Below are 10,695 nucleotides of genomic sequence, written 5' to 3'. Positions count from 1 at the left end.
TCACATTCACACCTAGAGGCAGTGAAGACTCACTAATATTAACCTGCATGTTATTGTGTTGTGGGAGGAAGCCTGTTGTTTATTGTTTGTGTGTTTTTTATGTCTTCAGCAGCACACTCCAGCATTCCAAGGCTTTCTGAAGGAGATCCTGAGCATTTAGTCCCCTCAGCCTCTCACTTTGTTGTGGAAAGTGATGTGTTCCTCATGCAGGGAGAATGTTAGGCCACTCCTTTCTTCATGTGTCTTCAGGACTCAGCCCTGCTGTTGTTCATGTTCTGCTCACTGGAAGTCCTGAAACTGCAGCTGCTACACTGGAGGACTGTCCAGACCTGGACATCAGAGGAACAATCACACTCTATGATCATTTAAACAATAACCTGTTTCCTTCCATGTTCTATTTATTCCACAGTGGGGCACCTTTTTATTCTATATCCAGTGTCCTTGAGGGCTCATAGTGATGTTTATGACTAATCCAAGCCTGGGAGCTGATGAGAATTTTATGAATTACTTTTGTTATGTTAAAAATGAAAATGTGGATTGTAGAGTGACTCAAATGCCAGTCATCTGTGAAGACAGTGGAGTTTATCTGCACCCACCATGTTCCAGCGTTTATTATTTAGTGTTCAGGGATCCGTTTCACAAAGCAGGTTTAGTGAAAACTCTGAGTCTGTTAACCCTGAAATGAGGGAAACTCAGAGTTTTTCGTTTCACAAAGAGAGGTAACTTCAGCTCTCCGTCAGTTACCATAGTAACAGTCTATGAAACTAACCTGGTTGGGACCAGGTTTATCTCAGTAAACCTCGAGTTTCTCTCTGTCTCCACCCTCTTTCAGTCACATGCTATTTGATTTCCTCATTCATTCATTCATTCATTCATTCATTCATTCATTCATTCATTCATTCATTCATTCATTCATTCATTCATTCATTCATCAGGTGAGTTTTGGTGTAGTCTAGTTCTGCCGTCTATAAATGTCATGTCCTTTTATTAACGATCCAGTGGATGAAGGAGCAGCATTACTGCACAGAGAATTAAATATTCATAGATGTTCTCGCATTTCCTGACAATTATCTTTTTGAACGGTACCGTTTCACGTCACAGTCCATAATCTACATACAACCTAATCCATCCTTACATTTACAGAATCACCAACCTCAGTCATTCTCTCACATCCCAGCAGATGTTGTGTGTTGCACTGCGGTTCTTTGCAAATGGAAGTTTTTTATATAATCTGGGAGATGCAGAACACTTCAGTAAGACAACTGTATGCAGGACGGTCAGAAAAGTGAGTCTGGCCCTGAAATGACTTTTACCATCTTTGTGGTTTTCCCTGGAAATAAACCTGTCAGAGCCATCAAGGAGGAGTTCCACAGGATTGCAGGTGAATGATGTAGAGATCTGTTAACTTAATTTAAATCATATTCTGTTAATGACATTGTGCTGCAACCTCAGACTGGGATTAGTAATTTTAATTTCTTTTAGGATTTCTCAGTGTGATTAGCTGCATAGATGGAACACACATCCCCATCACAGCTCCCTCACATAATGAAGCTGATTATGTGAACAGGAAGTCCATTCACAGCATAAATGTGCAGGTAGGTTACAGGTAGATTGACTATGGTTTCAAAATGTTAAAGACTGCATCATAGTTCAACATCAGTCATTCTCTGAACTGTCAAGATCATATGTGATGCTGCATACATCATTTCTAATGTGGAGGCCAAGTGGTCTGGGTCTGTTCATGACTGGAGGATTTATCATGAGTCTAACCTGAGCAACAGACTGCAACGTGGTAAACAGCCTAAAGATTTTCACAATATAATTCACTTGTCTCCCTCCTTTAATATACTCTAATGTATCCACTATACATTACAGGAGAGTTTGATGGCCTTCTGCTGGGTGACAGGGGTTACCATGCCAACCCAGGCTGATGACCTCATACCCTGACCCTGAACCAGGCCCCCAACAGAACTTCAACCAGGCTCACTGCAGGATGAGAGCCTGGGTGGAGATGACCATAGACCTGCTGAAAGCCTGTTTCCAGTGTCTACATCACCTCAGGGTGACTCCTGAGAGGCCTGTGATATTATTGTGGCATGTGTTGTTCTTCATAATATTACCACTATTAGAGGAGAGCAACACTCTGCCCTACAAACTGAAGACCCAGATGATGACCTCATCCACCTGCCAGCTGTCCAGGACAGCAGAGCAGTCAGAGACACCATATGCAATAATCACTGCAGAGTTTAAGTCTCATTAAGATTTCCAATTCAAGTGGTGTAGTCCTCCGCTTCCCCGTTGCCATGGTGACTCGTAGAATCGGCGCTGCATTGATACTGGCTTTTCAGAGTTGTGGTGCACGCACTTAACTCCGGGTGAAACTACTCTGAGTTGATTTAACCAACTCAAATCAGCCGTTGTGAAACTGAAAACTCAGAGTTTTCTATCTCAGAGTAGATCAACTCAGAGTTCAGGGTTACACTCAGAGTTTGTTGAACCTGCTTCGTGAAACGGACCCCTGGAGTGTTTTTCACGGCCTCCTTTACATTATTTCATCATATGACACGTTTTCACAACATGTTGAAAAATCGCATTTTTTTTCGACATAGTATAGTAAGGCGTTTTTTTTGCGCCAAAATTCATGATGATTTTTTTTTTTTCAAAGAAAACCTTTCTGGAGTGTTTTTCAGGGCCTCCTTTACATTATTTCATCATATGACACGTTTTTACAACATGTTTGAAAAATCGCATTTTTTTTCAACATAGTATACTATGGTGTTTTTTTTGCGCCAAAATTCATAATTTTTTTTTCAAAGAAAAACTTTCTGGAGTGTTTTTCACGGCCTCCTTTACATTATTTCATCATATGGCACGTTTTTACAACATGTTTGAAAAATCGCATTTTTTTTTCAACATAGTATAGTAAGTCGATTTTTTTGCGCCAAAATTCATGATGATTTTTTTTTTCAAAGAAAACCTTTCTGGAGTGATTTTCACGGCCTCCTTTGCATTATTTCATCATATGGCACGTTTTTACAACATGTTGAAAAATCACATTTTTCAACATAGTATCCTATGGCGTTTTTTTGCGCCAAAATTCATGATTTTTTTTCAAGGAAAACCTTACCATAGTGTTTTTCACAGCGTCCTTTACATTATTTCATCATATGGCACGTTTTTACAACATGTTTGAAAAATCGCATTTTTTTTCGACATAGTATAGTAAGGCGGTTTTTTTTGCGCCAAAATTCATGATGATTTTTTTTTCAAAGAAAACCTTTCTGGAGTGTTTTTCAGGGCCTCCTTTACATTATTTCATCATATGGCACGTTTTTACAACATGTTTGAAAAATCGCATTTTTTTTTCGACATAGTATAGTAAGTCGATTTTTTTGCGCCAAAATTCATGATGATTTTTTTTTCAAAGAAAACCTTTCTGCAGTTTTTCACGGCCTCCTTTACATTATTTCATCATATGGCACGTTTTTACAACATGTTGAAAAATTGCATAACTTTTTTGGTCTACATTGAAGGATTTTTTCTAAACCACCCTTTGGGGTCTATATTTGAGGTTTTAGGTGGAATATTCCTTTTAACCAGCCCCTAAGGTCTCTTTGAGGATTTTGGATGGAATACTCAGTTAAACCAACATTTTAGGTGCATGTCCAAGGATTTTTGGTGAAATGTTCCTTTAAGGTGGATGTGTGAGGACCTTGTAGGTGGAATACTTCCTGAAACCAACCTTTTAGGTCAACATTCAAAGATTTAAGGTGGAATATTCCTTTAAACCAACCTAAATTTCATGTTTTGATCATTATCAAGTGGGAAACCTCAATCCAGACTCCTCATAATGACGTTTGAGATTCATGCTGCTGTTATTTGTTTAGTCCAGACTAAATGACAGAAATCCACAACTGTAATTTTATTTCAGGACTTGGTTATTAAATGTCAAAACAATCCATGTGACTCTAAAAACTCAACAGCTTTACAAACTCTAAGATTAAACTCTCCGCAAGGATCCAAAATAAGTTGGACTTCTACATGAGAGCTTTAATTATTCTTCATCTGCTCCCTGAAAAGTTTGGTCAATAAAAAAGACAAAAACTAATATTTTCAGCTGAACTAAAGACAGACTTTGTGATTTTTCTGCTCACATGTTGTGTTGTTGTAAACTTACTCTTTCAAATAAATATCCTCCTAACCCCCTGGAAACCAGCGTTTGTCCTGTTCTTGTGTTGCTCCTCGGCAACCCTAGACAACCGGGTCGTAATATTTTTTGGGCAACACACCATACTATGACGTTTTTACAATGACGGTTCTACTATGGAACCAGTTTGACATGTTCAGGCGTTCTTTGTGTGAAAACTCAGAGATTTCAGGTATCAGAAGGTGGTTTTCAACTTTCTTTGTTAACTTTCTGCTTCAACTTTAAACTAAATTTCCTTGAATAAGCCAGCCCTCTGGACTTCCAGTAAGTTGTGTTCCTATTGGCTGTCCAGGTGGCTGCTTGGTGTTATCAGGAACACCTGAGCAGCTCAGTGTCTTCCTGCTTTATTTATCTGCAGACAAACATTTCCTCTGTTTCTCTTCACCAGTGAACCGGGTTTGGCTTCGTTGCTTTAGGTTGTTCTTTAGGTGTTGGCTTGCAGCTTCCAGCAGTAAAATCGTCTTTAATGTGTTTCTTGGTGTGTTTTAGGGCTTTGTACTGGATAGTTGTCTTGGTAAATGTGGTTCTTTAGCCACAGTTAGCACATGGTGCTAATGTGTGCAGTGATTAGTGGATTTGCTGCAGCTGAGTTGTGTCTTTATCTTGGCTGTAGTGAGTCTTTAGAGGTTTTTTGGTCAGACGCATTCTGTATTCTTGTTTAAGAACCAGCGTTGGTTGTCCAGAAGGTAAGAGTTCCTGTCCTTATTCTCTGTTCTCAGAGGTTCTCTGGTAGGCTGCAGGAGACTTTAGTGTTTGGGTTGTGCTAGTTTGGTTTTTAGAGCAGCAGAAACATTTTTCAGCAGTTTGAGCAGGAGAAGGTGAGCTTCAGAGTAGAAATGAGAAGGAAACCTTCTTGACCCGTGTGGTGAGGTCCTGTACCAAGAGTTTGAGCAGGTTGTGAAGAGTCTGTAGTTCTTTGGTCTGAAAGCACAAGAAGAGTCGACTCATTAAAGGAGAAAACAGGAGATATTGTTGGTTCTTCTGTCACTCTGCAGTTTCCAGTTTCCTTAGACTGAATATCAAGTTTATATATTAAATGATTTCCCATGTGACCCCAAGAAGACTTCAATAAACTCCCTCCATCCCCTGGACACAACATATTTTATTACCATGTTAATTTTATTATTTTTTAAAAATATGTTTTTGACTTTTAATCATAGTTTTAGCATAGTTTTTTTCTCTTTGCTTGTTTAGTTTTGTCATCTGTGTGAAAGGTGCTAAACAAATAAAGTTGAATTGATAAACTGAATAATTGACTAACTCATGATTGTGACAACAGAAGTATTTTCATTGTGATTTAAGGGTTGGTTTCATTGTTAAGGTTGGGGTTGAAATCTTGACAGAAAAAAAGATTTAAGAAATAAACCACATTTAAAAAAAGCAATTAAATCAAAGGAAAAAAACATTTAATACAATAAAACTTTTAAAAAGAAAATTAAACATTAAATACATTAAATTATATTAAACAGACAAAATATTTAATTAAATAATTAAACATAAGATACACACCATGTAATTCTGAAATTAAACAATTTTTAAACAAAAATATTAAACATTAAAGATGAAATATTTTAGATAAACTTTTAAAAAATACAGTTAAACAAGAAGAAAATTAAGCATTTAAAAAATACAAAACATTAAATTAGATTATTAAACCTTTAAAAAGACAAAACATTTAATTAAAAAATTAAATGTTTAATTTGAAAATGAAATCTTAAAGACAATAAAACTCAAAATAGGAATTCCACAGAAAATTCAATGAAGCATTTAAAAAGAAAATTAAACATGAAAAGGTGGTAAAACATTTAAAAAGAAAAACCTTAAAGATTTAATCGAAAAATTAAATATTTTGAAAGAAAAGGAAATTTTTCAAACAAGCCAATAAAATATTTGAAAAAACAACAAACATTAAAAGAAAACATTTCAAAATCAAGTCAGACATTAGAAAAGAATAAAAGGTGAGAAAAGAGCAAAACTAAACAATTAAGAAGAATCAAACTAAAGACAAAACATTTGAAAAGACACCAGTTAAACTTTAGAAGATCAAATTAAACAGAAGAGACAATGAAACGATCAAAAAGAGCAAAAACAGATAAAGGTATTAAAGCGTTTTCTAGTCTGAAACGAAAACATCAAGTTGTTTCTTCAAACATTTCCTCTTTGTATGTTCTTAGTTTGATTGTGGACAGATTTACTAAGAACTCATTTCAGAAAAATGCTTTCCAGATAAAGTCTACTAGTAGTTGAAGGCATTAATCAAACTAATGTTATCTTCTGATCTCCACCAACTTTACTGTTCAGTGAAGAGAATCAAAATTTGTTGAGGATTTCTAAAAAACCCACAGGTGAAGGTCTGAGAAGAACTCAGATCGATGGTCTAAATGTGAAATCAAGACTCATGGTCACAAGTTTTAAGGCTTCTGTTAACCAGAAAGTTCAAACTAACAGAGAAGTACTGAGAAACTTTTAAGATTTCAGTCCTCAGACTGTCTAAAGGTTCAGACTAACAGAGAACTACTCAGGAACTTTTAAAACTTCAGCCCTCAGACTGTCTGAAGGTTCAAACTAACAGAGAACTACTCAAGAACTTTTAGGATTTCAGTCCTCAGACTGTCTGAAGGTTCAAACTAACAGAGAACTACTCAGGAACTTAGAAGATGTCAGTCCTCGGACTGTGTGAAAGTTAAATCTAACAGAGAACTACTGTGGGACTTAGAAAATTTCAGTCCTCAGACTGTCTGAAGGTTCAAACTAACAGAGATCTACTGTGGGACTTAGAGAATTTCAGCCCTCAGACTGTGTGAAAGCTCAGGTCCTGAGGACTCGGGAGGTGTGGAGGCTTTGGAAAGTCTTGGAACTGAGGGTTCAACCCTCCAGCACAAAGGCTGAAGTCCAGCCTCCTGAGAAAAACGGTCGAGTCGAGACTCAAGTTAAAAAAAAAACTTGAAAACGACAAAAAATAGATGATAAATGCGCAAAAAAAAGAAGAATTAGTATCTGAGCGAGTAGCTCAGGGGATAAGAAGACAGACTACCAAGTGGAAGGTCGCGGGTTCAAGACCCACCACCGGCATTTTATCTTTGTTTGTCTTTGTCAGGATTTTGATAAAATTTAAGAAGGGTCTGGTCTTGAACCAGCGACCTGCAGCTCCATAGGCAAATCCTTAACTCACTGAGCTACACATCAGATGAAAAGAAATAATTTCGTCGTCCCTTTGGCAACGTAGTTTCTGAAGTGACCACATGGGTGGAGCCAAGGCGGAGTGTGGGTGGAGTCAGGGCGGAGAGTAGGCGGGGAGGTGGGTGGCGCCCCCCCCCTCTACTCCCCCACCGCCCACCACACCTTCCCCTGCCCAACGAGTTCTTCAAGTCTCCACGGGTTTTCCCGAGTTTCTGGAGTTTCCACGAGGTCAGAGGCAGAACAAGCTGTCATGAAGAGGTGTTGAAGTCGGCAAGGATGGACTGACTTTTTACAGCGACTAGAAGGAAGACGACTAGAAGAGCAGGTCTTTAACCACCATCCATAAAATCCATGGAGTCGCTCCAGAGAAATGAAGGGAGGTCAACTTTTATCAACCTCCATCCAGATGTTCTACCTGATATCTTTACTTGGACATTTTTAGCACCACAAACCTTTAGTATCAAACTTTATTATCATTTATTAGGACTTTAATGGAATCCACCTGCAGATCTAGTTTTTGTTGACAAACTTTATTCTTGTCGTTGTGGGACTGCAGTATTAAGACTCTTCCTTCTATTTGACCTCATGTTTATTAGTTTTAGTGGAGAAACTTATTTTAATTGTCCATTAGTCTCTTAAAAACCAAATAATAAATTGGATTAGTCAAGAGGTTTAAATTTCTTACTTTGTCATATTTTAAATATGACAAAAAATATTAAAAAAAAGCGTCTTGAGACAATTTGACCTGCAATTGCTGTTATATAAATAAAATTGAATTAAAATTGTATGTATCTTGTAATGTTGGAGTAATTCAGCCATATATGTTGGAAAACACATTTTCTTTGTCCATTAATCTGTTGATTGTTTTCTCCAGTAATTCATTTCTTGTTTTGGTTTGTAAAATGTCAAACCCAAATATATTCAGTTTACTGTCATAAAAACCAAAAAGATTTACATTCATGAAGCAGGAATCAGGCAGTTTTTCACTTTTTATCTTAGTTTAGTCATAAAGATAGTTGATAATGTGTGAATTGTTGCAGCTTGTGAGCCGTAAAAGGTTTTAATCTTTGGGGCCGAGTGTCAAAAAACATTTAGAAACCAACATCAACAAAACACTCAAAGATTTGAACATCATTAAAGGGAAATCCAACTTTTGCATGACAATGTCTAATTAAAGGACATTATTTCCAACGTAAATGTGTGATATTCATCCTCTGGAGCTTTCTCTTCACATCGTCTTCCACCTGGACTGGTTTGGTCGGGAGCATGTGCAACAAACATTTGAAAAACTGCACTTTAACATCAATGAATGACACTGAAGTTTAATCTCTACATAAATGAGACTGAGTCTGGATGTGCTGCTCTGTCATTAACTCCTAAGTTTAGGGAAAGTTCAAACAAAAGAGGACAGTTCAGATAAGACTTGAGAATGAGCTTATTTTGAACAAACATCTCAGACTTTCTGAGCTTCAGCACCTCTAGCAAGATATTTTAACAACAAGCAACTCCAGAGATCCAGAAGCTGGAGAGAGTTAGCTTTAGCTGAGCCAAAGAACATGTGGGACGCTAACCTAGCAAACATTTCAGACTTTTCTCTGTCAATTCTGAGAAATAATTTCCTATTTAATGACAGAGCGACACATCTGAACTCAGTCTCATTAAAACAGACTCTAATTCAGTGTCATCCATCCATCCATATTAAAGTACAGTTACCCAAAATGTTTGTTGCATGAGCTCCAACAAAACCTGTGCAGGTAGAAGGCCACTTTGACAAACAGGAAGTAGACGATTCCAAGCAGATTTATAGAAGGGGGAACCGGACTGTACTAAGTGTGGTCCAGTATAGAGGGGTGTTTTGTGGGTTTTTAAGGCTGATAATGATTATTAGTGAGACATTTGGAGTAGATATTCATTTGCAGTAAATGAAAGTATTTAAAATCTTGGAGTTAAACTTAGAAGAACACAAACTCTAACAGAAAACTTTGTTGATACGTTTTTGTTTTGTTTACAGATGTTAAGTTAAAGGAGTTTTATTCGTGGCATATAACCAATCAAATCACTCCAGAGGACAGAGCGACCACAGGTAGATAAAGGTTCAGAGCCAAAGTAGCGCCATTTTTCAATTGATTCATTACCATAAATCAGTAAAAAATAAAATACTGATAATCAGTAAATCAGTCAGCCCACAATTACTACAATTTACAATGTATGTCTCTTTCCTTTGACTTGTTATTTGTACAATATACGATGTATATTATGGTGTTTTTTCATACCAAAGGCTGTACTATGATGTTTTCTAAGAGACATACGATGCTACTCTGGTTGTTCTGGCTCTGGGCTGCTGCACTCCTCCTCTGTTGTTTTCTGGATTGTACTCAGCTGCATGCCTTCGTCCACCAGGCCTCCGTTGACTCGTCCCGCCTGCCGTCTCTGGAGCTGAAGCTGGATTGGAACAGACCAAAGTACAGTCCAATCATGATGCCAGCTGCCTCTCAAAAGGCTCCTTCATCTGGCAGGTGGCAGCACTTCTTCTGAGGGGAAGCTGAGCTGGTCCAGCAGAACTTTGGAGATGTGTTCCAGTGGTTGGTGGATGTGTGGGGAGATAGAGAGGGACCTTTGAAATGTTCAGAAAGGAAAACAGGGAACCCGTTGGTAGTTTTAGTTTAGGGTGCTACTGCGGTGTGTTTTGGGGTTTTAAGAGGTGAACAGGAAGAGGTTTTTTTTCGTATTGATTATCTTTTACATTGTTCCTGGTTGGAATGTCCATCAATGTCAACGTGAAGTTCACTTTTAGTTCTGTTTATTTATTTTTATTTTACTAACACCCATTTGCTTTTAACCCCCTCACATGTTGTGTTGTTGTAAACTTACTCTTTCAAGTAAATACTCGTCTAACCCTCTGGAAACCAGCGTTTGGACTGTTTTTGTGTTGCTCCTCACCTACTTCAGACAGCCGGGACAAAACAACGTTTTGTGGACTAAAGGCTTTTCTATGACGTTTTTTTGAACGACCTGCTATACTATGAAGTTTTTAGACCAAAGGCTATTCGATGGTGTTTTTTTGATGACATGCTATACTATGATGTTTGTTTGGCGACATCCTATACTATGACGTGTTTTGGACGACATGTTATACTATGACGTTTTAAGAGCAACATGCTAAACTATGACAATTTTAGAGCGACATGCTATACTATGGACATTTTCTGGACCAAAGGCTATACTATGACATTTGTTGGGAACATGCTATACTATACGCTTTTTTAATTGACATATTACTAGGATGTGTTTTTTTTTTTTTTTTTTTT

General features: G+C 37.5%; 1 protein-coding gene across 7 annotated transcripts in view; it reads right to left on the bottom strand.

Moving 5' to 3' along the window:
- Positions 1-10,695, bottom strand: part of LOC111565021 (NACHT, LRR and PYD domains-containing protein 12-like) — a 263,219-nt gene that overhangs the window by 57,222 nt on the left and 195,302 nt on the right. The gene's annotated exons all lie outside the window — the stretch shown is intronic.

This window comes from Amphiprion ocellaris, chromosome 24 (assembly GCF_022539595.1).
Source record: "Amphiprion ocellaris isolate individual 3 ecotype Okinawa chromosome 24, ASM2253959v1, whole genome shotgun sequence".
In the NCBI taxonomy this organism is placed as follows: domain Eukaryota; kingdom Metazoa; phylum Chordata; class Actinopteri; family Pomacentridae; genus Amphiprion; species Amphiprion ocellaris.
The sequence above is the reverse complement of the archived record's forward strand: the minus strand, read 5'-3'. Positions and strand labels throughout refer to the sequence as shown.